General features: G+C 50.0%; 2 protein-coding genes across 4 annotated transcripts in view; one reads left to right on the top strand and one right to left on the bottom strand.

Moving 5' to 3' along the window:
• TTLL5 (tubulin tyrosine ligase like 5) overlaps positions 1–8381 on the bottom strand; it is a 137445-nt gene extending 129064 nt beyond the window's left edge. The window contains exon 1 of the mRNA XM_075330067.1: positions 8336–8381. The gene's annotated coding sequence lies outside the window, so the exon portion shown is untranslated. The remainder of the gene's footprint in view (positions 1–8335) is intronic.
• Positions 1–26595, top strand: part of ERG28 (ergosterol biosynthesis 28 homolog) — a 99893-nt gene that overhangs the window by 7783 nt on the left and 65515 nt on the right. The window contains exon 1 of one of the 3 annotated variants that reach the window (XM_075330071.1): positions 11579–11598. The exons of the other annotated variants lie outside the window; for them this stretch is intronic. The gene's annotated coding sequence lies outside the window, so the exon portion shown is untranslated. Of the gene's footprint in view, positions 1–11578; positions 11599–26595 lie in introns of those variants that run through there. 3 annotated transcript variants of the gene reach the window in all.

The raw sequence follows: 26595 nt of genomic DNA, 5'->3' as shown, positions 1-26595 counted from the left end.
GTATGTATGTGTGTGTATGTATAGATCTATGTATGTATGTATGTATGTGTGTTTGTATGTATGTATAGATCTATGTATGTATATGTATGTATGTATGTATATATCTATGTATATATCTATGTATGTTTGTATGTATGTATGTATGTATGTGTGTGTATGTATAGATGTATGTATGTATGTATGTATATATCTATGTATATATCTATGTATGTTTGTATGTATGTATGTGTGTATGCATGTATGTGTGTGTATGTATAGATCTATGTATGTATGTATGTGTGTGTATGTATAGATCTATGTATGTATGTATGTATGTGTGTTTGTATGTATGTATAGATCTATGTATGTATATATGTGTGTGTGTGTATATGTATATACTAGAAGGTGGTGGGATTGTAAGGTATGGGGTAGTCTAGAATGTGTATGTAGGTGCAGATTGAATGATAATATAATCAGTAAGTCTTGAATAATGATGGTTCACTTTTTGCTCGTTGGTCTCCTGCTGTGCAGCAGGCATCGGCGTGTTTGACATCGGGAGACCAACGATCTGAATGGGTAGGGAGCCGGGGTAAGCTAGTAACCATGGTACACATTGGGTAACTATGCAAAGCGGTTTCTATAGTTACCTGATGTGTACCATGTTTACCAGCCTACGCTGGCTCCGACACGTGTGTGCCAGGAGCCGGGGTTACATAGTTACATAGTTACTAAGGTTGAAAAAAGCCCTAGGTCCATCTAGTTCGACCTTCCTCCACCAGTTCTACATTTAGTCACTAAGTCATTTATAACCAACAATGTTTTGTGTACTGAGGAAATCATCCAGCCCTTTTTTAAAAGCTGTTCTAGTATCTGCCATTACTACCTCTTGTGGTAGGGCATTCCACAGTCTGACCGCTCTAACTGTAAAGAACCCTTTCCTATTTAGCTGCCGGAATCGCTTTTCTTCCCCCCGCAGTGACTGCCCCTGGTCCTTAGTATTGTCTTCCCCCCGCAGTGACTGCCCCCTGGTCCTTAGTATTGTCTTCCCCCGCAGTGACTGCCCCTGGTCCTTAGTATTGTCTTCCCCCGCAGTGACTGCCCCTGGTCCTTAGTATTGTCTTCCCCCGCAGTGAGTGCCCCTGGTCCTTAGTATTGTCTTCCCCCCGCAGTGAGTGCCCCTGGTCCTTAGTATTGTCTTCCCCCGCAGTGACTGCCCCCTGGTCCTTAGTATTGTCTTCCCCCCGCAGTGACTGCCCCCTGGTCCTTAGTATTGTTTTCCCCCGCAGTGACTGCCCCTGGTCCTTAGTATTGTCTTCCCCCGCAGTGAGTGCCCATGGTCCTTAGTATTGTCTTCCCCCCGCAGTGACTGCCCCTGGTCCTTAGTATTGTCTTCCCCCGCAGTGACTGACCCTGGTCCTTAGTATTGTCTTCCCCCGCAGTGACTGCCCCTGGTCCTTAGTATTGTCTTCCCCCGCAGTGACTGCCCCTGGTCCTTAGTATTGTCTTCCCCCGCAGTGACTGCCCCTGGTCCTTAGTATTGTCTTCCCCCGCAGTGACTGCCCCTGGTCCTTAGTATTGTTTTCCCCCGCAGTGACTGCCCCTGGTCCTTAGTATTGTCTTCCCCCGCAGTGACTGCCCCTGGTCCTTAGTATTGTCTTCCCCCCGCAGTGACTGCCCCTGGTCCTTAGTATTGTCTTCCCCCGCAGTGACTGCCCCTGGTCCTTAGTATTGTCTTCCCCCCGCAGTGACTGCCCCTGGTCCTTAGTATTGTCTTCCCCCGCAGTGTATGCCCCTGGTCCTTAGTATTGTCTTCCCCCCGCAGTGAGTGCCCCTGGTCCTTAGTATTGTCTTCCCCCGCAGTGACTGCCCCTGGTCCTTAGTATTGTCTTCCCCCGCAGTGAGTGCCCCTGGTCCTTAGTATTGTCTTCCCCCCGCAGTGAGTGCCCCTGGTCCTTAGTATTGTCTTCCCCCGCAGTGACTGCCCCTGGTCCTTAGTATTGTCTTCCCCGCAGTGACTGCCCCCTGGTCCTTAGTATTGTCTTCCCCCGCAGTGACTGCCCCTGGTCCTTAGTATTGTCTTCCCCCCGCAGTGACTGCCCCTGGTCCTTAGTATTGTCTTCCCCCGCAGTGACTGCCCCTGGTCCTTAGTATTGTCTTTCCCCCGCAGTGACTGCCCCTGGTCCTTAGTATTGTCTTCCCCCGCAGTGACTGCCCCTGGTCCTTAGTATTGTCTTCCCCCCGCAGTGACTGCCCCTGGTCCTTAGTATTGTCTTCCCCCGCAGTGAGTGCCCCTGGTCCTTAGTATTGTCTTCCCCCCGCAGTGACTGCCCCTGGTCCTTAGTATTGTCTTCCCCCGCAGTGACTGCCCCTGGTCCTTAGTATTGTCTTCCCCCGCAGTGACTGCCCCTGGTCCTTAGTATTGTCTTCCCCCCGCAGTGACTGCCCCTGGTCCTTAGTATTGTCTTCCCCCGCAGTGACTGCCCCCTGGTCCTTAGTATTGTCTTCCCCCCGCAGTGACTGCCCCCTGGTCCTTAGTATTGTTTTCCCCCGCAGTGACTGCCCCTGGTCCTTAGTATTGTCTTCCCCCGCAGTGAGTGCCCATGGTCCTTAGTATTGTCTTCCCCCCGCAGTGACTGCCCCTGGTCCTTAGTATTGTCTTCCCCCGCAGTGACTGCCCCTGGTCCTTAGTATTGTCTTCCCCCGCAGTGACTGCCCATGGTCCTTAGTATTGTCTTCCCCCCGCAGTGACTGCCCCTGGTCCTTAGTATTGTCTTCCCCCGCAGTGACTGCCCCTGGTCCTTAGTATTGTCTTCCCCCGCAGTGACTGCCCCTGGTCCTTAGTATTGTCTTCCCCCGCAGTGAGTGCCCCTGGTCCTTAGTATTGTCTTCCCCCCGCAGTGACTGCCCCTGGTCCTTAGTATTGTTTTCCCCCGCAGCGACTGCCCCTGGTCCTTAGTATTGTCTTCCCCCGCAGTGAGTGCCCATGGTCCTTAGTATTGTCTTCCCCCCGCAGTGAGTGCCCCTGCTCCTTAGTATTGTCTTCCCCCGCAGTGTATGCCCCTGGTCCTTAGTATTGTCTTCCCCCCGCAGTGACTGCCCCTGGTTCTTAGTATTGTCTTCCCCCGCAGTGACTGCCCCTGGTCCTTAGTATTGTCTTCCCCCGCAGTGAGTGCCCCTGGTCCTTAGTATTGTCTTCCCCCGCAGTGAGTGCCCCTGGTCCTTAGTATTGTCTTCCCCCGCAGTGAGTGCCCCTGGACCTTAGTATTGTCTTCCCCCTGCAGTGACTGCCCCTGGTCCTTAGTATTGTCTTCCCCCGCAGTGAGTGCCCCTGGTCCTTAGTATTGTCTTCCCCCGCAGTGACTGCCCCTGGTCCTTAGTATTGTCTTCCCCCGCAGTGAGTGCCCCTGGTCCTTAGTATTGTCTTCCCCCGCAGTGACTGCCCCTGGTCCTTAGTATTGTCTTCCCCCTGCAGTGACTGCCCCTGATCCTTAGTATTGTCTTCCCCCGCAGTGAGTGCCCCTGGTCCTTAGTATTGTCTTCCCCCCGCAGTGACTGCCCCTGGTCCTTAGTATTGTCTTCCCCCGCAGTGACTGCCCCTGGTCCTTAGTATTGTCTTCCCCCGCAGTGACTGCCCCTGGTCCTTAGTATTGTCTTCCCCCGCAGTGACTGCCCCTGGTCCTTAGTATTGTCTTCCCCCGCAGTGACTGCCCCTGGTCCTTAGTATTGTCTTCCCCCGCAGTGACTGCCCCTGGTCCTTAGTATTGTCTTCCCCCGCAGTGACTGCCCCTGGTCCTTAGTATTGTCTTCCCCCTGCAGTGACTGCCCCTGGTCCTTAGTATTGTCTTCCCCCGCAGTGAGTGCCCCTGGTCCTTAGTATTGTCTTCCCCCGCAGTGACTGCCCCTGGTCCTTAGTATTGTCTTCCCCCGCAGTGAGTGCCCCTGGTCCTTAGTATTGTCTTCCCCCGCAGTGACTGCCCCTGGTCCTTAGTATTGTCTTCCCCCCGCAGTGAGTGCCCCTGGTCCTTAGTATTGTCTTCCCCCGCAGTGACTGCCCCTGGTCCTTAGTATTGTCTTCCCCCGCAGTGACTGCCCCTGGTCCTTAGTATTGTCTTCCCCCCGCAGTGACTGCCCCTGGTCCTTAGTATTGTCTCCCCCGCAGTGACTGCCCCTGGTCCTTAGTATTGTCTTCCCCCGCAGTGAGTGCCCCTGGTTCTTAGTATTGTCTTCCCCCGCAGTGACTGCCCCTGGTCCTTAGTATTGTCTTCCCCCCGCAGTGACTGCCCCTGGTCCTTAGTATTGTCTTCCCCCGCAGTGAGTGCCCCTGGTCCTTAGTATTGTCTTCCCCCGCAGTGAGTGCCCCTGGTCCTTAGTATTGTCTTCCCCCCGCAGTGAGTGCCCCTGCTCCTTAGTATTGTCTTCCCCCGCAGTGAGTGCCCCGGTCCTTAGTATTGTCTTCCCCCGCAGTGAGTGCCCCTGGACCTTAGTATTGTCTTCCCCCCGCAGTGACTGCCCCTGGTCCTTAGTATTGTCTTCCCCCGCAGTGACTGCCCCTGGTCCTTAGTATTGTCTTCCCCCGCAGTGAGTGCCCCTGGTCCTTAGTATTGTCTTCCCCCGCAGTGAGTGCCCCTGGTCCTTAGTATTGTCTTCCCCCGCAGTGAGTGCCCCTGGACCTTAGTATTGTCTTCCCCCGCAGTGAGTGCCCCTGGACCTTAGTATTGTCTTCCCCCGCAGTGACTGCCCCTGGTCCTTAGTATTGTCTTCCCCCGCAGTGTATGCCCCTGGTCCTTAGTATTGTCTTTGGAAGGAATAAGTCCTGCGCCGTCCTTTATATTGACCACACATGTATTTATACATATAAATGAGATCTCCTCTGAGACGTCTTTTTTCTAAGCTAAACATATCTAACTTTTTCAACCTCTCAACATACGGGCGGCCTCCGTTACTCATCATACGGGCGGCCTCCATTACTCATCATACGGGAGGCCTCCATTCCTCATCATACGGGCGGCCTCCATTACTCATCATACGGGCGGCCTCCATTACTCATCATAGGGGCGGCCTCCTTTACCCATCATACGGGCGGCCTCCATTACTCAACATACGGGCGGCCTCCGTTACTCATCGTACGGGCGGCCTCCATTACTCATCATACGGGCGGCCTCCATTACCCATCATACGGGCGGCCTCCATTACTCATCATACGGGCGGCCTCCATTCCTCATCATATGGGCGGCCTCCATTACTCATCATACGGGCGACCTCCATTCCTCATCATATGGGCGGCCTCCATTACTCATCATACGGGCGGCCTCCGTTACTCATCATACGGGCGGCCTCCATTACTCATCATACGGGCGGCCTCCATTCCTCATCATAGGGGCGGCCTCCATTACTCATCATACGGGCGGCCTCCGTTACTCATCATACGGGCGGCCTCCATTACTCATCATATGGGCGGCCTCCATTCCTCATCATAGGGGCGGCCTCCATTACTCATCATACGGGCGGCCTCCGTTACTCATCATACGGGCGGCCTCCGTTACTCATCATACGGGCGGCCTCCGTTACTCATCATACGGGCGGCCTCCATTACCCATCATACGGGCGGCCTCCATTCCTCATCATACGGGCGGCCTCCATTCCTCATCATACGGGCGGCCTCCATTCCTCATCATACGGGCGGCCTCCATTCCTTGTAGTAGTCTAGTTGCCCGCCTTTGAACTGCCTCTAACTTCTGAATGTCCTTTTTAAAATGTGGAGCCCAAAACTGGATCCCGTATTCCAGATGTGGCCTTACAAGTGATTTATAGAGGGGTAACAATACGTTGGGATCACGGGATCTAATCTCTCTTTTTATACACCCTAGAATCTTGTTTGCTTTAGCAGCTGCTGCCTGACATTGATGCTGCTGCTCAGCTTATTTGTAATGAGGATACCCAAGTCCTTCTCCTGTTCTGTAGTCCGGAGGTTACTCCCATTTAATGTATACGCAGCTATAGGATTACTCCGTCCTAGGTGCATTACTTTACATTTATCAACATTAAATCTCATTTGCCAAGTATCTGCCCATTCTGACATCTTATCCAGATCTTTTTGTAATATTGTACTATCCAGGTCAGTTTTTAATATCCTACATAGTTTGGTGTCATCAGCAAAGACTGACAGTTTACTATCAATCCCATCCACAAGGTCATTAATAAAGTGATTAAAAAGAATTGGTCCTAGCACAGATCCCTGCAGTCCCCACTGCTCCCAGTACAGATTCCTGCAGTCCCCACTGCTCCCAGTACAGATCCCTGCGGACCCCACTGCTCCCAGTACAGATCCCTGCGGCCCCCACTACTCCCAGTACAGATCCCTGCGGCCCCCACTGCTCCCAGTACAGACCCCTGAGGTCCCCACTGCTCCCAGTACAGATCCCTGCCGTCCCCACTGCTCCCAGTACAGATCCCTGCGGCCCCCACTGCTCCCAGTACAGATCCCTGCGGCCCCCACTGCTCCCAGTACAGATCCCTGCGGCCCCCACTACTCCCAGTACAGATCCCTGCGGACCCCACTGCTCCCAGTACAGATCCCTGCGGCCTCCACTGCTCCCAGTACAGATCCCTGCGGCCTCCACTGCTCCCAGTACAGATCCCTGCGGACCCCACTGCTCCCAGTACAGATCCCTGCGGCCCCCACTGCTCCCAGTACAGATCCCTGCGGCCCCCACTGCTCCCAGTACAGATCCCTGCGGCCCCCACTGCTCCCAGTACAGATCCCTGCGGCCCCCACTGCTCCCAGTACAGATCCCTGCGGCCCCCACTGCTCCCAGTACAGATCCCTGCGGCCCCCACTGCTCCCAGTACAGATCCCTGCGGCACCCACTGCTCCCAGTACAGATCCCTGCGGCCCCCACTGCTCCCAGTACAGATCCCTGCGGTCCCCACTGCTCCCAGTACAGATCCCTGCGGCCCCCACTGCTCCCAGTACAGATCCCTGCGGCCCCCACTGCTCCCAGTACAGATCCCTGCGGCCCCCACTGCTCCCAGTACAGATCCCTGCGGCCCCCACTGCTCCCAGTACAGATCCCTGCGCTCCCCACTGCTCCCAGTACAGATCCCTGCCGTCCCCACTGCTCCCAGTACAGATCCCTGCGGCCCCCACTGCTCCCAGTACAGATCCCTGCGGCCCCCACTGCTCCCAGTACAGATCCCTGCGGTCCCCACTGCTCCCAGTACAGATCCCTGCGGACCCCACTGATCCCAGTACAGATCCCTGCGGTCCCCACTACTCCCAGTACAGATCCCTGCGGCACCCACTGCTCCCAGTACAGATCCCTGCGGACCCCACTGCTCCCAGTACAGATCCCTGCGGACCCCACTGCTCCCAGTACAGATCCCTGCGGCCCCCACTGCTCCCAGCACAGATCCCTGCGGCCCCCACTGCTCCCAGTACAGATCCCTGCCGCCCCCACTGCTCCCAGTACAGATCCCTGCGGCCCCCACTGCTCCCAGTACAGATCCCTGCGGCCCCCACTACTCCCAGTACAGACCTCTGCGGTCCCCACTGCTCCCAGTACAGATCCCTGCCGTCCCCACTGCTCCCAGTACAGATCCCTGCAGCCCCCACTGCTCCCAGTACAGATCCCTGCGGCCCCCACTGCTCCCAGCACAGATCCCTGCGGCCCCCACTGCTCCCAGTACAGATCCCTGCGGCCCCCACTGCTCCCAGTACAGATCCCTGCGGTCCCCACTGCTCCCAGTACAGATCCCTGCGGCCCCCACTGCTCCCAGTACAGATCCCTGCGGCCCCCACTGCTCCCAGTACAGATCCCTGCGGCCCCCACTACTCCCAGTACAGACCTCTGCGGTCCCCACTGCTCCCAGTACAGATCCCTGCCGTCCCCACTGCTTCCAGTACAGATCCCTGCGGCCCCCACTGCTTCCAGTACAGATCCCTGCGGCACCCCACTGCTGACTATAGCCCATTTAGAGAATGTACCCTTTATGACTACTCTTTGTTTCCTATCTTTTAGCCAATTCCTTACCCAGTTGCATATTGTGTCCCCTAGTCCTTGCTTCTGGAGCTTTAGTATAAGGCTATTATGTGGTACAGTATCAAATGCCTTTGCAAAGTCCAAATAAATCACATCAGCTGCATTACCAATATCCAGGTTTGAACTTACCCCCTCATAGAACCCCAACAGGTTGGTTAGACACGACTTATCTTTCATGAATCCATGCTGTTTGTCAGTTATCATATTATTTTCTGTAATATATTTTTGCATGTCATCCCTTAAAATGCCCTCAAAAACTTTGCATACTACTGATGTCAGGCTTACTGGACGGTAGTTGCCTGGATCTACCCTCTTACCTTTCTTAAATATCGGTACCATATCAGCAATCCTCCAATCCTGAGGCACCAACACTGTTACAAGTGAGTCTAAAAAGATGAGATACAGCGGTCTGTCAATTACAGAGATCAATTCCCTCAATATTCGTGGATGAATGCCATCTGGCCCTGGGGATTTGTCAATGTTTAATTTACTCAGACGTAGGCGTACTTCTTCTTGTGTTAAATTAATTATATCGGGTGGTGGACTTTGATTTTTCACTTGTTGAATGATCCCTGGTACAGTCAGTTCCTTGGTGAACACACATGAGAAATGCCTATTTAATATCTCAGTCTTTTGTTTGTCCTCTATAACTAACTTGTTATTATATTTTAAGGGGCCGATACTATATTTTGTTTTCCTTTTGGCATTAATGTATTTATAAAAGATTTTGGGATTTATTTTAATGTCATTGGCGATTTTTGTTTCAGTAGCTAATTTTGCTTGTTTGATTTCTTTTTTGCATTGCCTATTGATATCTTTATACTCCTGCAATGCTATTTCTGTATTCTCAGCCTTCAAGATGTTAAACGCCCTTTGTTTTTGTTTTATTATACTTTGTACAGTCTTATTTATCCATAGTGGTTTCTTTTTATTCCGGGACGTTTTATTACCAGAGGGTATACGTTTTTTACAGGACTCTAGTAGTATATCCTTAAACTTACCCCATTTATGTTCGGTATCCCCAGTTACCATGACTTTGTCCCAATCTACACATTTAAGCTCTTCCCTTAATTTGTTGAAATCAGCTTTCCTAAAATTCCAGGTTTTAGCATTCCCCCTTTGAAATGTTCTATTGAATATTACGTCGAAGCTTACCATATTATGATCGCTGGTGCCCAAGTGCTCCCGGACCTGTAGATCTGAAATTGTATCCGGTCTATTTGACAGGACCAGATCTAGCAGATTATCTCCCCTGGTCGGTTCACCTACCATCTGAGAGAGGAAATGGTCTTGAATGGTAGATAAGAATTTACAGCTTTTAGCAGAACCAGAAGATTCTATGTCCCACTGAATGTCTGGATAGTTGAAATCCCCCATAATAAGAGCCCGATTATTATTATTAGCTGCCTTTTCAATTTATTCCAGCATTTCACCCTCTATTTGTTCAGGTATGTTTGGAGGCTTATAGCAAACTCCAATTAGCATTTTTCCATTATTCCCCTCCCCATGTACATTTACCCATACTGACTCTACATTGTTGCTGTTCCCCCCAATGTCATCATACAACACAGGTTTTAGGTTAGATTTGATAAATATACACACCCCACCACCTTTTTTTGTCTTTCCTGTCCTTCCTAAATGTACTATAACCCTGTATGTTTGTCACCCAGTCATGGCTTTCATCCAGCCAGGTTTCCGTAATGCCCACCACATCATAATCCATGGTTGACATAAGAGTCTCCAATTCATTCATTTTGTTTGCAAGACTTCTTGCATTTGCCAGTAGACATTTAATCCTATTAACACCTTTATTACTCCTAGCCTCCCTACGTTCCTTGCATGTCCCATCCCCCCCTAATCCTTCATTGACCCCTACCGTTTCCCTGTCTCTATCTGCTCTATCTATCCCCTTATTTGCTCCACTACCCTCCCTCCCCCCCCCCCCCCCCCCCGATCCTAGTTTAAAAGCTCCTCCATCCGTCTGACCATTTTCTCCCCCAGCACAGCTGCACCTTCCCCATTGAGGTGCAGCCCGTCCCTACCGTAGAGCCTGTAGCCGACTGAGAAGTCGGCCCAGTTCTCCATGAACCCGAACCCTTCCTTCCTGCACCAATTTCTAAGCCACATATTTATCTCCCTAAGCTCCCGCTGTCTTTCTAGTGACGCTCGTGGCACCGGTAGTATTTCTGAAAACACCACCTTGGAGGTCCTGGACTTCAGCTTCTCTCCTAGTTCCCTGTAATCATTTTTAAGGACCTTCCACCTGCCTCTAACTTTGTCATTAGTACCAATGTGCACCATGACCGCTGGGTTTTCCCCAGCCCCACCCAGCAATCTGTCTATCCGATCCACAATATGCCGAACCCGAGCACCCGGCAGACAACACACTGTTCGGCATTCACGGTCTCGGCGACAGATGACCCTGTCTGTCCGCCTAATTATAGAGTCCCCGACCACTAACATCTGTCTGGGCGTTGCTGCACTCCTATTTCCCTCCTTCCTACAGCAGTTGTTTTCCTGGTTGCTAGGAGCAACGTCCTGCTGTAGTGACCCTAGTCCTGGCCCTTCATTCCTAATATCAGCCAAACAGGCATATTTACTAGGTTGTGCCAGGTCAGGACTAGGCTCCCTGACACTTTTCCCCCTACCTCTTCTTCTAACTGTTACCCAGCTACCTACCTCTGGGTCCTGATCTTCCCCACTTTCACCCTCCTCCATATCACTGGCCCCAGCCAGAGAAAGCTCAGTGAGCTCTAAACTCCTCTCCAGGTTTGCAATGCCCCTTAGTGTTGCAAGCTGCTTATTTAGATCAGTTACCTGGGCTTCCAAATACGCAACATGCTTGCATCGAGTGCAGACATAGTCACCCTCGAGCGGCTGCTCAAGGCATGCATACATCTGACAAGATACACACCTGGTAGCATTGTCCATGGAGCACATATTACATAGGGATAAACAGTAAAGTAGAAAATCAAAGAGAAAAAAACGAAAAAAACCCAATGGGAAACGTATAAGGATAAATTCAAACTATGTTCTTGTGTCAAACTATGTAATTGTGTTGAAACTATGCACTTATCTTTAAACCCTGCACACTTTGCTGCAGAACCTCGCAGTGGTTTCACACATCCGGCTTTTCTCCACTTTGTCGGATCCGGCGCGCTGCCTTGGGCTGGTTTCAGATGTCCGTGTTTTAGGTACATGTGACATCCGTTATTAACACGATGTCACACGTACCCATGTTATTCTATGATTTGCCTCACACGTCCGTGTTTGCATACGGACCGTGTGACTTTTCATGACCCCGCACGCACACACGCAGGCATCTCCGGCAGCACGGATGTCACACAGATCGCACACTGATGTGATCCGTGTGACATCAGTGTAAAACATACCGGAGAAAATATGGGTCTTTTTAATAAAAATATTTTCTATATTTACTTCTCTCCAGCGCTGCTGTCTCCGGCTCTGCTGCCTCCCGCTCCTTATCACCGCTCATTATACTCACTGAATATTCAGTGCCCTGTGGAGCTGAAAGCAGGAACAGCGCTGGGGACTTCAGTGACGGGGACCGCATCGCTGGGTGAGTATACAGCAGAGTATGTGTGTGTCTGTGTATGTATACATGCATGTGCGCTATGTGTGTATGCGCACGGTGTATCCATGTGTCTGCTATGTGTGTGTGCTCAGTGTGTGTATGTGTGTGTACATGCATGTGCGCTATGTGTGTATGTGCTTGGTGTATCCATGTGTGTCTGCTATGCATGTGCTCAGTGTGTGTGTGTGTCTGTCTGCTGTGTGTGTGTGTGCTCAGTGTGTGTATGTGTGTGTACATGCAAGTGCGCTATGTGTGTATGTGCTTGGTGTATCCATGTGTGTCTGTTATGCATGTGCTCAGTGTGTGTGTGTGTCTGTCTGCTGTGTGTGTGTGTGCTCAGTGTGTGTACATGCATGTACACACAATGTGTGTATGCGCTCGGTGTATCCATGTGTGTCTGCTATGTGTGTGTGCTCAGTGTGTGTATGTGTGTGTACATGCATGTGCGCTATGTGTGTATGCGCTCGGTGTATCACTGTGTCTGCTATGTGTGTGTCTGTCTGCTATGTGTGTGTGCTCAGTGTGTGTATGTGTGTGTACATGCATGTGTGCTATGTGTGTATGCGCTCGGTGTATCCGTGTGTGTGTGTGTGTGTTGATAGGCGGTCAGGAGTGGGAGGCAGCAGAGCGGGAGAAAGAAGGTAAATATGAAAAAGATTTTTATTTCACAGACCCGTGTTTTCTCCGGTATCTGTCACACGCATACAAACACGGATGTCACACGTATGACCATAACCATGTGTGTGACTGGTACCTGATTAAACACGGACGTCTGAAAGCAGCCATACACTGTGTACAGTACAGTGGTTGCGCCGCAACTTCCTGGTCACATGCTCCGGTCACATGACAACACGTGATCAGAGCTTGTCGCGCAGCCACTGTAGTGTACACAGTGCACGGGAGCGCGCCGGATACCACAAAGTGGAGAAAAGGTAAGTAACTATTCAAAGCGACAGTGCTGACGTGTGCCAGGACCGGGGTACGCTAGTAATCATGTTACACATCGGGTAACTAAGGAAAGCGGTTTCTATAGTTACCCGATGTGCACCATGGTTACCAGCCTACGCCGGCTCCAGCACACGTGTGCTGGGAGCTGGGGTAAGCTAGTGGTTTCACACATCCGGCTTTTCTCCACTTTGTCTTGCCGGTGTGGGCTTCCGGGCGTGCAGCACTCACCTGGGAGTCGGGGCTCCGTGTGGGTTTGGGGAATGCGCGAGGGGGGGGCGGGGCCTGGCCGAGCGTCCAATGAGTGAGGGGGGCGGGGCCTGGCCGAGTGGCCAATCCGTGCGGGGGGCGGAGCCTGGCTAAGCGGCCAATCCGTGCGGGGGGGCCGAGGCGAGCGGCCAATGCGACGGTTGTCACTGTAACGACATAATTTTGGAGCAAGACAGACAGAATAAGGCAATTACATATATAGATGTATATATCTATGTATTGTAAGGATGCAACCGGCAATGTGGCAGATGGCCGGTATGTGTCAGAGTGTAACGCCTGCCTGGATCAACAGACTCAGACAGGCTGTAATGGACATACTAGGGGGAAGCCCCTCACAAAGTAGGACCCCCAGAACCCTGAAACCCTTTAACCCCTATACAGGGATTTGGAATTACACAGGGCCCTGGAGATCACTACCTGTGGAAGGCAGCAGTCCGATGAGAGTAGTCATCAGGCAGGGTCAAACCAGGAATAGCAGAACAGGGACAGAATCGTCAGGCAATGACGTAATCAGAAAACGTAGCAGTGGTCAGATCCGGGTCGGGCTGCGAGGTACATAAACGACAGGCAGAAGGGTAGTCAGGAAACAAGCAAATCACAGGAATCAAAATACAAACAGCACATGAGCCAGGAGTACAGAACTATCTCTGGCAGAGGTCAGCAGACAGGAGGGGGAATAAGAAGGGTGTGGTGTCTTCCCATTGGCTGTAGCTGAACGCTGGCAACTTCAGCTGGAATAGCAGTTTCATAAAGAAGTCGGGGATCAGCGCCGCGCTTATCACCATTCAATCCAAAAGATAATTTTCCAAGTCATGAACAATGTCTGGATAATCCATGTACGAGATAACCAGTTTTAATGTTATGTCTATGGGAGTTTAAGCGGTTATGTAGCGCCTGAATAGTTCTCCCAACGTATAGCATACCGCAGTCACATTCTATTAGGTAAATCACATAACCAGTTTTAATGTTATGTCTATGTGATTTACCTAATAGAATGTGACTGTGGTATGCTATACGTTGGGAGAACTATTCAGGCGCTACATAACCGCTTAAACTCCCATAGACATAACATTAAAACTGGTTATCTCGTACATGGATTATCCAGACATTGTTCTATGGTCCATAACAAACAGATATCATTACAAATTACTCCCATAGAACAGATACCCCCAGGAACACCAAATCGCTTGGATAGTCTTAAGCGGGCTTTACACGCTACGACATCGCTAATGCGAACTCGTTGGGGTCACGGAATTCGTGACGCACATCCGGCTGCATTAGCGATGCCGTTGCGTGTGACATCGATAAGCGATTTTGCATCGTTGCAAAAACGTGCAAAATCGCTAATCGGCGACACGGGGGTCCATTCTCAAATCTCGTTACTGCAGCAGTAACGAGGTTGTTCCTCGTTCCTGCGGCAGCACACATCGCTGCGTGTGACGCCGCAGGAACGAGGAAGCTCCCCTTACCTGCCTCCCAGCCGCTATGCGGAAGGAAGGAGGTGGGCGGGATGTTACGTCCCGCTCATCTCCGCCCCTCCGCTGCTATTGGGCGGCGGTTCAGTGACGTTTCAGTGACGTCGCTGTGACGACGCACGGACCGCCCCCTTAGTAAGGAGGCGGTTCGCCGGTCACAGCGACGTCGCCGGACAGGTAAGTATGTGTGACGGCTGTGGGCGATGTTGTGCGGCACGGGCAGCGATATGCCCGTGTCGCGCAACAGATGGGGGCGGGTACCCACACTAGCGATATCGGGACCGATATCGCAGTGTGTAAAGTAGCCTTTAGTAAAAAAGAGACCTATTGGATATATCAGCTGAACACCCTAAAACCAACAGGTCTAAATGAGCTCACAGATTTATTTTATTAAATTATCATAAACACAACATTGCTTCCTCTTTGATCTAGCACACACATTTAATATATAGATCTACATGTAATTATTGGAGATATATTAATTATCCCGTTTATTCCTGGGCCCCTGAAACATCTAATCCTTCTCGTTTTTTAATTGGTATAAATCACACATTTTTACACATTTTTATGTATATTTCTCCACTTTTTATCTTTTTGTCTTATTCCTTGTCTATGCATTTTTTAATAACACATTTTTAATATATTAATATATAAATGAAATTAACATATTTTTATAATTAATTTTAACAACTTTCATATTTTTGACATGAGATAATATAACTTTTCTTCAGGCTACACAAATTCATTCTTTTTAATAATTTTATTGCATATAAAATAATTTATTATATTTATTTATTTATCTAACAACACACATTGACTTCATGGCTAATCAATTATTGTTATACATCCACCAATTTAAGACACATACATTCCTCGTTCTAGTTTCCTCCCTATTTTCCTTTAGTTTTAGTTCTATTTTTCTTTTTCTCCTTAATTTACGATGCAAAAACAGAGAGTTCAAGTGTTAATTCCCATGTGTCGGGTCTGTGTCCGCGGTTGTGTTTTGCCTCTGACCTCCTTTGCTGGGAGGGAGGCTCTGCTGAGATTCCTCGATCTCTGCATGTCGGGCTTTCTCCCACGATGGCTGCTGAACCTGTCACCTCCAGACTATATACACTGCTTTGCTTGTCCTGCAGTTTTCTCTGCCAGTTGTCACATTCCTAAGCTACACTTATAAAATACCATTCCTGTAAAACACTACCATCATGTGCTAATACATATCCTTTTCCAAGCGTGAATTCTATAGAACACAATTGGACACGAGTAAATTCACCTCCTGGCAACCGCTGGTCCCATTGTCATTAGGGGTTCCAGTCCAGGTGGGGTTGCCTGTTTGACATACAGAGATTGCAATTACTATCCCTTATAATATATGTCTTTATATGTAAAAAAAAACAACTTTTTTTTTTTATTTCCCTCTTATTTTATTTATAATATAGATAAAAATTAACAATGTTTTGCAATTCTTGTCAATTTTTTCTATGACTTATATTTATATATTGCGATATACTTATTTTGGATGTTGTGCAATGTTTGACGTTGTTTATTTAACTATATGTGGTTCCCGCTGATTTTTTTCAAACCAGTGGGTGGTCCTATGACGTATATGTACCATGATGTATAGGACTTAAGGTATTTATATCCATGCATGTGTTTTGCCTGCAAAATCTTCTGTGTCATTGTTGCATTGTCCTGAGGAAGGGGGCAGAGACCCCTGAAACGCGTAGACTTGTTCATGCTTCCTAATAAATGACTTGGAAAATTATCTTTTGGATTGAATGGTGATAAGCACGGCGCTGATCCCCGACTTCTTTATGAAACTGCTATCTCATTGTTACGGGTCCGCAGCTGTCTCCACTGACTTTTATGCTTCATGAGGTGTTGTGACTCTCACAACATCCATAGGTGAGTGCACCCTAATATCCCTTCTATTGTTTTTATCGGTTAAGACCCTATGCGCCTGTCTTTCCTCCACAGTTTATAAATCTTCAGCTGGAAGACACATGCCACCCACAGTCAGCCAGCAGTACTGCAGATCCTAAGATAACCAAGCCCAGTGGATGATCGGAGCCTGCGCCCACCGGTGCCGCTGACATCGACTCCTCTCCCATCACCAGCACCATCCACGGCAGGAACACAGCGTCGCCTGCCGATCGGAGCAGAAGTCGCTGGAGCAGACTCCGGCGGTGATGTAGCACAGAGGTGGAAATCCTCTGCGATCTGAACCTGGAATGTTTCTCTGGAACTTGTAGTTCCATGAGGATTGTTGTACATGTTCAGGGCTGGGTTCATGGGATGGTCAGAAGTGATGGGCTGGACTGACCATCCACATACCTCCCATACATAGGTGTTATGATCCGGAACCATGGAAGACCACCACAAATCATTGGCAAAAGGTGACAAGAGCATTGGCAACTAATCTGGCCGCCATCCCCTTACTAACCATCACAACTAGAAGTAGCCGAGGGGTGAACTAACATCCTGTGCACCGCAAGCCCAGCCGGAGAAGGAACTATCCTAGAGGTAGGAAAGATGAATAACTCTCTGCCTCAGAAAATAGAGAAGAATAGCAAGCCCCCCACATTCAAAGACTGGGGTGATATAGGAAAAACACAATACGCAGGTAGATGACAGGATTAGCAAAAGGTGAGGCCCCCCATTGACTAAAATAGGAAAGGACAGGAAAGGGACTGATGGTGGCCAGAGAAAAACCCTGCAAAATACCAACTTCCTGATAGTACAAAAAGGCCCTCAGATCGCACGATCTGAACTCCGTCCTATACCAGGTGCCCTTGTCATACCAATGAACAGAAAACAAGAATCATAACAAAGTCAACAAGCCACAAACACATGGACCCAAAGGAGCTATACTCCACACAGAACTGCAGGGAGTTCCCCAACAATCCACTAAGGGGGAAAATCCCTGCAAGTAAATAAACTGAAACCAACCACAGCAAATGACAAACCCAGATAAACAAAAGAACCAGACAATAAATAAAGAGCAAGCACTTATCTGGGGAAGATGTGGTGTAGAGCAGGATTAAGCAGGCTGGAGATACAAAGAACAACTGACATCCGGCAACAGCCTGTAATTAGACCAGGATTTAAATAAGCAGAGAGTTAGCAAAGGAAACACCCACTGCACAACACACCTGGTCCAAGTCCAAACCATTCCTGGCCACCAGAGGGAGCCTCCCAGCAGCCAAAACATAACTAACATTCACAACAGTACCCCCCCTTGAGGAGGGGTCACCGAACCCTCACCCACGCCACCGGGTCGCTCAGGATGAGCATGATGGAAGGCACAAACCAACCTGTCCGCATGAATGTCAGAAGCCACAACCCAAGAGTTATCCTCCTGCCCATAACCCTTCCATTTCACAAGGTACTGAAGCTGACGCCTACTGCGACGGGAATCCAAAATTTTTTCAACCTCATACTCCAGATACCCTTGTACCAAAACAGGGTCAGGAGGCGCTGCTGCAGGAACTGCCGGCTCCACATGTTTCTTCAACAAGGACTTTTGGAAGACATTGTGAATCTTAAATGACGCAGGCAGAGTCAAACGGAAAGATACAGGGTTAATAATCTCCGAAATCTTATAAGGTCCAATAAATCTGGGCTTAAATTTAGGAGATGGAACTCTCATAGAAATATTTTTAGAGGACAACCATACCATGTCCCTTACTTTAAACCGGGGACCAACAGTCCGACGTCGGTTGGCAAACTTTTGGGCAGTTTCTTGGGACTGAAACAATTTATCCACTACCTGCCCCCAAATCTGCTGCATTCTGTTGACCACCGAATCCATCCCCGGACAGTCAGATGCCTCAAGCTGCCCTGAGAGGAACCTAGGGTGATACCCAAAATTGCAGAAAAAGGGGGACACCAATGTGGTAGAGCTAGCTCTATTGTTAAGGGCAAATTCAGCCAAAGACAAAAACGAAACCCAGTCATCCTGATCCGCAGAAACAAAACACCGTAAATAGATCTCCAGGGTCTGGTTAGCCCTTTCAGTCTGACCGTTGGTTTGAGAATGAAACGCCGAGGAGAAAGACAGCTGAACACCCAATTTGGAGCAAAAAATCCTCCAAAACCTGGATACAAACTGCACCCCTCTGTCAGAAACAATGTTTTCGGGAATACCATGCAAACAAACAACATGCTGGAAAAACAAAGGCACTAACTCTGAGGAAGACGGCAACTTAGATAGGGTAACCAAGTGGACCATCTTGGAGAATCTGTCACAGATCACCCAAATCACAGTAATTTTCTGAGAGACGGGAAGCTCTGAAATAAAATCCATAGAGATGTGCGTCCAAGGTTTCTTAGGTACAGGCAAAGGCAATAATAGCCCACTAGAACGTGAACAACAGGGCTTGGACCTAGAACAAACTCCACACGACTGCACAAAACGACGGACATCCCGGGACAGGGAAGGCCACCAAAAAGAGGGTCTCACAAGATCCCGAGTACCAAAAATGCCAGGATGACCCGCCAAAACAGAGCAATGAACCTCAGAGATAACTCGGTCTCTCCATTGGTCTGGGACAAACAGTTTCCCTGTAGGACATCTCTCAGGTTTATCCCCCTGAAATTCCGCCAGTGCCAACCGCAGATCAGGCGAAATAGCCGAGAAAACTACACCATCATTCAGGATAGTAGACGGTTCGACAACCTCCAAAGAGTCAGCACAGAAACTTCTGGAAAGGGCATCGGCCTTAACATTCTTGGTGCCCGGCAAAAAAGAGACCACAAAATTAAACCGGGTAAAAAACAAAGCCCACCTGGCCTGCCGAGGATTCAACCTCTTGGCAGATTCCAGATAGATGAGATTCTTGTGGTCCGTAAGCACCACAACTTGATGCCTAGCCCCCTCATTCAAAGACTGCGGTGATATAGGAAAAACACAATACGCAGGTAGATGACAGGATTAGCAAAAGGTGAGGCCCCCGCTGACTAAAATAGAAAAGGACAGGAAAGGGACTGATGGTGGCCAGAGAAAAACCCTGCAAAATACCAACTTCCTGATAGTACAAAAAGGCCCTCAGATCGCACGATCTGAACTCCGTCCTATACCAGGTGCCCTTGTCATACCAATGAACAGAAAACAAGAATCATAACAAAGTCAACAAGCCACAAACACATGGACCCAAAGGAGCTATACTCCACACAGAACTGCAGGGAGTTCCCCAACAATCCACTGAGGGGGAAAATCCCTACAAGCAAATAAACTGAAACCAACCACAGCAAATGACAAACCCAGATAAGCAAAGAACCAGACAATAAATAAAGAGCAAGCACTTATCTGAGGTAGATGTGGTGTAGAGCAGGATGAAGCAGGCTGGAGATACAAAGAACAGCTGACATCTGGCAACAGCCTGCAATCAGACCAGGATTTAAATAAGCAGAGAGTTAACAAAGGAAACACCCACTGCACAACACACCTGATCTCTGTCCAAACCATTCCTGGCCACCAGAGGGAGCCTCCCAGCAGCCAAAACATAACTAACATTCACAACACGTAGGTGTGTCTCATGGGATTTAATGGAGTTGTCGTTTGTCACATGACCTCTGTGTGCTGGTGGGAGCCATCTTGGTTGGAGCACATGTGCAGGAGATCCTGTGCATACAGAGCTAGTGAGGGCTCTGAAATGTCAGGGAGCTGCAGAATCCACTGAGGCTTTGAGGAATTGGAACGTGTACAAGGGCCAGGATGGTGAGCCCAGTGTGAAAGTCTCCCTGGATGGAGGCAGACTGACAGCCTGCAAACCTACTGGCAGGTAACACCCCAGAAAGGGGGACTATACTGGCTGATGCCAGAGAATGAACTGTATGAACAATCGTCAGTTTAAACAGACAGTGAGACGTTGTCCTGCGGGAGAGTGGCTGTGGCCCATTACACTGCGTGGTTTATGAGGATGTGAATAAATCACCGAGATTGTTTAAGTGACAAAGTGCTCGTGTGTGTCTTGATCCCGCTGCCAGACGTGTGCCCCAAGACGTTCAGGGTCCAGGTCGTCACATTATGGTGGAGAATGCAGGCATATGGCCTGGTTGCTAGGGGCAATGCAGCCTGGTTGCTAAGGGCAACGGCCTAGGACATATTCCAGTGGATATGGACTGCTTGCTGTGGATCGGCGGGTCCACGAAAAATGTTTTGAAGCGGTTTGCGGTGGATCGGCGGGTCCACGAAAATTGACGGCGCACACAAGCGGCTTGCGGTGGATCGGCGGGTCCACAAAGTTTCGGGAAAGCTGAGCGACCATGAGTGGAGCAGCAAGCCTGGATGTTATGGAGGAGCTGTACCAGTTCCTTGTGCATGGACAGCAGGAGCTGTCAGTGCGCAGGGATGTGGCAGCAGTGGACCAGTTTGTGAGTTCCCTTCTGGGGCCAGTACGGGCACAGGGTACCCAGGGAGATAAAGGGGAACGGTGTGAACTGGGATCTAAAGACACTGCAAGGAAGCCACAGAAAGCCCAGAAGGGGGCGGAGTCTCAGAAAGCCCAAAAGGGGGTGGAGTCTCAGGAAGGGGTGGATGCTCATAAGGAGGTGGAGTCCCATAAAGGGGTGGTTGCCCATAAGGGGATGGAGTCCCATAAAGTGGTGGATGCCCAAAAGGGGGAGGAGTCCCAGAAAGCGGTGGTCCCCCAAAATGGTGCGGAGCATCCCAAATCCAAGGGTGAAGTGGCGCAGATGGACTGTAGCCAGGGACAACAGTGTTCATGCCACAAGTGTCCGGTTTACAGTATAGACCACCCATCCGACGAGAAGCCACGTCTGTGTTCCATGGAAGTGGATGGGGAATCTGTAACAGGAGTCGTAGACTCAAGGAGCTTGGTGACCCTGGTGAGGGCCACCTCTGATGTCCTCTTGATTCTAGGAAGGAAGATCCACGCCGGCTGCACCCACAATAATGAGACAGAATATCCGGTATCCAGCGTGGTCATTAAGACAGCCAGGGACAGTGGTTCTCATGATGTTGGTCTAGTCTCAGATCTACTGCACCCAATTATTATAGGTTGGGACTCTAAATTATTTGTGCACTTGTGGAAGCAGGGTGAAGTATCCAGTTGCTTGTGTAAGAGCCGGAACAGCCCAAAGGAAACCCCACCACATTGGGAGGTGAAAAGGGGTCCTTGTTGTGGAGTTATGTGTGGTAAGGAGGAGATAGCACCTCCTAAAATTGACTATCCTAAGTTAGGGGTGACCAAAGAAAATGATGGACGGACCCAACTTAGTGGCATAAGGACTAAGGGAATAACCAATGGTGTGACCGCTAAAAACGGGGTAGCTCCAGAAAGGGAGGCAGATATCTGGTTAAGTGGGGACATGATAGTCCAGGACGCCAGGGGGAGTGACGATGACTCCAGAATAGACACTGACTCTTATAAAAGGACAAGAGAGTGCAGTGAAGTACAGAAAATTGAGAAGGGTAAAACCTCCTCCAGGCGCCGGAGACGTAATAAGCGCCGAAAGGTAGTGCAAGGTATACCATCTGAGGGTGCAGAGAACGTGAAGTACCTGGTCGAGGAAAACACGTTGCCAGTAGCAACTGCTAAGGTAGAGTCAAACAGCGATATCCTACACAAGAAAGAGGAATCAGAAACTGAACTGACACATTGTAACGACAGACATCAGCAGGGTGACATGTCAAAAAATGAGCCAACCAAAGCAGTAATGGTGGTGTCTCCTATAGATTCCAAGCATGAAGCAGAAGGTCTGTCGGATGAGAGCGCTGTAGGAGGTGAAATCCTAGAGGGTAATACAGGACAAGGAATCCTGGAGAACGTTGGTGAACTACAAATCCATAGAGGTCATGGTGAGCTGACCGGTAAATTACCCAGTGTTGGGGTGATGAAGGGTGAAAATGGTGCCAAAGTTCTAAGAGGAACAGAGTACCACGCTGAAGCATGTGACACCCTGGCAGGAAAAAAGAAGACTGAAGGTGACACTGCAGAGACCCGCAAGGAAGTTGACGGTAATGCAGTGAAGACCCAAGAGACAGCTGGTGCTGTAGAAGTGAAAATAGCCTCTGAGGAGGTGAAGTCTGGACCAGAGGTCTCATCAGGAACTGAGAGCCTGAGTGACCTGCCTGGTAAGACCAAGATGGAAGACATAGAGATTGTCTTGGTTAAGAAGAGTAGCAAACCTAAAGGCTCTGAGGCCGAAGCTGAACCGGAGGAGTGTGTAACTCAAGAGGTGGAGCTGTTGATGAGCGAAAAAGATAGATGCAAGAGACCAAAGGAATGGTCTAATATTATTGAAGATAAAGAAACCTGTCCATTCTTTAAGTGCATGGTAGATGTGCCCGAAGACCTAAGAGAAGCCTGTGCCCATAAGTCGATGCATGAGAAGTTTAAGAAGGCCGTAGGGGCCTGTGAAGTGTACTTTGCACCAGAGACTTGTCGGTTGGTGGTGTGCTCTGTAAGTGATGTCACAAAGAAGCAAGTGGCTATCCTGAGTGACATGCACCTGCAGTGTCTTCGCACGAAATGGCTCATCTCGGCACAGATGGAAGAAGACACCAGACACTTGGAGTGTATGAAGCTGCTCACCGCAGAATTTCAGGAAGTTGTGGTGGTGAAGAAATCATTAATTGGGCTCGCATTAAGAGCGCTGAGAAGTAACATTCAGCAAGCCAGGAAGGTTCCAGGTATTACAGCTGTTGAATTAGAAGAACACAGTGGAACATTCCAAATCTATGGGAAAACTGAAGAAACAGTGAAAACAGCTTGAAAGCTGTTGGACTTTGTCGAAGAGGTCACACAAGTGCCCAGAGAACTTGTCAAGAAACAGATTGGCAGAAATGGAAGAGTCATGCATGAGATGGTTGATACGTCCGGTGTGACGAGAGTAAAGGGGGCTTTACACGCTACGACATCGCTAATGCGAACTCGTTGGGGTCACGGAATTGGTGACGCACATCCGGCCACATTAGCGATGCCGTTGCGTGTGACACCTATGAGCGATTTTGCATCGTTGCAAAAACGTGCAAAATCACTCATCGGTGACATGGGGGTCCATTCTCAAAAATCGTTACTGCAGGCGCAGCAGTAACGAAGTTGTTCCTGCGGCAGCGTACATCGCTCCGTGTGACACCGCAGGAACGAGGAACCTCTCCTTACCTGCCTCCGGGCCGCTATGCGGAAGGAAAGAGGTGGGCGGGATGTTACGTCCCGCTCATCTCCGCCCCTCCGCTTCTATTGGGCGGCGGTTCAGTAACGCAGCTGTGACGTCGCTGTGACTCTGAATGAACCGCCCCCTTAGAAAGGAGGCAGTTCGCCGGTCACAGCGACGTCGCCGGGCAGGTAAGTATGTGTGACGAGTCTGGGCGATGTTGTGCGGCACGGGCAGCGATTTGCCCGTGTCGCACAACAGATGGGGGCGGGTACCCACGCTAGCGATATCGGTACCGATATCGCAACGTGTAAAGCGGCCTTTAGACTTGAGGTTCATCATAAAGCCAGGTTACCCTGTGAAGTTAGTATGGTTCCATGTGTCATGGTAGGAACATAGGAGTGTGTTGAAAACGTACGAGTTCTCCTAGAATACCGCCTGGGATACCTGGAAGAACTAAAGCAAATAGATCTTGAAATATAGAAGATTGCAGAGAAACTTTGTCAGGTTAGTGTGAGGTCGCGACCGCTTTCGGGCCAGGGCCCAGAGAAGAAGTGTGGTCCACCTGATGAATGTGTTGCCTTGACTGGCAAAGGAAGTAGGTCCTGTAGGGAAAGGAGCCTAGGTCATAGAAGACCTCCTTATACATCAGGCCATGGCACAGACTCTGAAGGGTCCAAGCCCTCGAAGACAAAATCTAAAAGAAAAGATGGAGGGAGTGACTGGTCCATACCCAAAAGTGGTGGTGGGAAAAGGCGGAGATGGAAGGTGACCTGAGACATCATGAGAGAAGAGGCCATAGTAGATTGGCAAACGGAGAGTGCGCAGGGTCTAGTTATGGGAGATCTCCTGTCAGCTCGGTGGTGAGGTACCTGGACAATAGCCCCTCTAGTGGACTGGATAGCGCAGAGTCAGGCCGCACGGTAGTTTCGACTAAAGGAGTGTCTCGCTACCACACTGACCGTTGGAGACAGTTATGGAACGATATGTCGGACCGGCGGACGTGTCTGAGAAGAGGGTTCACTGAGGAGGGTTTGGTGACAGTGGCAGATGGTATGTCAGGAGCAGAAACTCAAAGTTGTCATAGAGGGCCCATTCGACTGGTAGGGTATGGTTTCCCTAATGCCCTGTCACAGGGTCCCTGTAGGTTGTCGAGTGTTCCACCCTACAAGTTGGAACAGAGGGGGGGGGATAAGTAAGGATGCAATGTGGCAGATGGCCGGTATGTGTCACAGAGGTGGAAATCCTCTGCGATCTGAACCTGGAATGTTTCTCTAGAACTTGTAGTTCCATGAGGATTGTTGTACACATTCAGGGCTGGGTTCATGGGATGGTCAGAAGTGATGGGCGGGACTGACCATCCACATACCTCCCATACGTAGGTGTGTCTCATGGGATTTAATGGAATTGTCGTTTGTCACATGATCTCTGTGTGCTGGTGGGAGCCATCTTGGTTGGAGCACATGTGCAAGAGATCCTGTGCATACAGAGCTGGTGAGGGCTCTGAAATGTCAGGGAGCTGCAGAATCCACTGAGGCTTTGAGGAATTGGAACGTGTACAAGGGCCGGGATGGTGAGCCCAGTGTGAAAGTCTCCCTGGATGGAGGCAGACTGACAGCCTGCAAACCTACTGGCAGGTAACACCCCAGAAAGGGGGACTATACTGGCTGATGCCAGAGAACGAACTGTATGAACAATCGGCAGTTTAAACAGACAGTTAGACGTTGTCCTGCGGGAGAGTGGCTGTGGCCCATTACACTGCGTGGTTTATGAGGATGTGAATAAATCACTGAGATTGTTTAAGTGACAAAGTGCTCGTGTGTGTCTTGATCCCGCTGCCAGACGCCCAAGACGTTCAGGGCCCAGGTCGTCACAGTATGTATATATCTATGTATATATGTATGTATGTATATATGTATATGTGTATGTATATGTATGTATGTGTGTATGTATGTATATGTGTATGTTTGTATATATCTATGTATGTATATGTGTATTGTGAGGTAGCACGGTCGGCTGCGCAGCAGAAGACACGGGATCCAGGCATGAAGGTTCACAGCACACGGTTTTAATGTCCAAACAAAAGTCCATAACACAATACATGTGCCTCTCCAGCAGAAAACTCAGGGAGTTCTGTTCACTCCCTCACACCCGGCACACCTGCCCTTGTTCCTGATTCTATTTAACCCTTCCTTCAGCCTGTAGGGAAACAGCATTAACCCTAGAGTGGATTTACTTTCTATCATGGAGTGAGCACAACCGGGGCGAGACATACCGGCCGTCATAGATAACCCCGGTCACAGTCTCACATACCCCCCCCCTCAGTTCAAGCGTGCGGGGTTGAACTCCCGCCATCAAACACGGGCCGCGGGACAAGGCATCGGCGTTGCCCTGCAACCTACCGGCCCGGTGTTCAACCATAAACCGGAAGTGTTGCAGAGAAAGGAACCACCGGGTAACCCGGGCATTCCGTTCCTTGGCAGACCTCATCCAGACCAGTGGAGAGTGATCCGTCACCAAGCGAAACTGCCGTCCCAACAGGTAATAGCGTAGGGACTCCAAGGCCCACTTGATCGCCAGGCACTCCTTCTCCACTACGCTATAATTCCGCTCGGGAGGGGTGAGCTTCCTACTTAAGAAGGTGACGGGGTGTTCCTCCCCCTGAACCACCTGAGACAGCACTGCCCCCAGGCCGATCTCCGAGGCGTCAGTCTGTACTATGAACTCCTTCCGGAAATCAGGGTTGACCAGAACGGGCTGTCCGCACAGGACCTCCTTCAGGGCCCGGAAGGAGTCCTCGGCCTGCGGAGTCCAGCGCACCATGACGGACTTCTTGCCTTTGAGAAGGTCCGTCAAGGGGGCTGATAGTCCCGCAAAATCCTTTACAAACCTCCTGTAGTACCCCACGATACCCAGGAAGGCCCTAACCTGCTTCGTGGTCAGGGGTCTAGGCCACTTCTGGATCGCCGCAACCTTGTTAATTTGGGGCTTAATCACTCCTTGGCCTATCACGTAGCCCAAGTAGCGGGCTTCCGTGAGTCCCAATGCACATTTCTTGGGATTGGCTGTCAATCCGGCTGTTCGAAGCGCGTCCACCACCGCTTGTACCTGTTCCAAGTGGGTCTGCCAATCGGAGCTGTAAATAATGATGTCATCCAGGTACGCTGATGCA

Source organism: Anomaloglossus baeobatrachus, chromosome 12 (genome assembly GCF_048569485.1).
Source record: "Anomaloglossus baeobatrachus isolate aAnoBae1 chromosome 12, aAnoBae1.hap1, whole genome shotgun sequence".
NCBI lineage: Eukaryota > Metazoa > Chordata > Amphibia > Anura > Aromobatidae > Anomaloglossus > Anomaloglossus baeobatrachus.
Note: the sequence above shows the minus strand (reverse complement) of the source record. Positions and strands in the feature narration are given on the sequence as shown.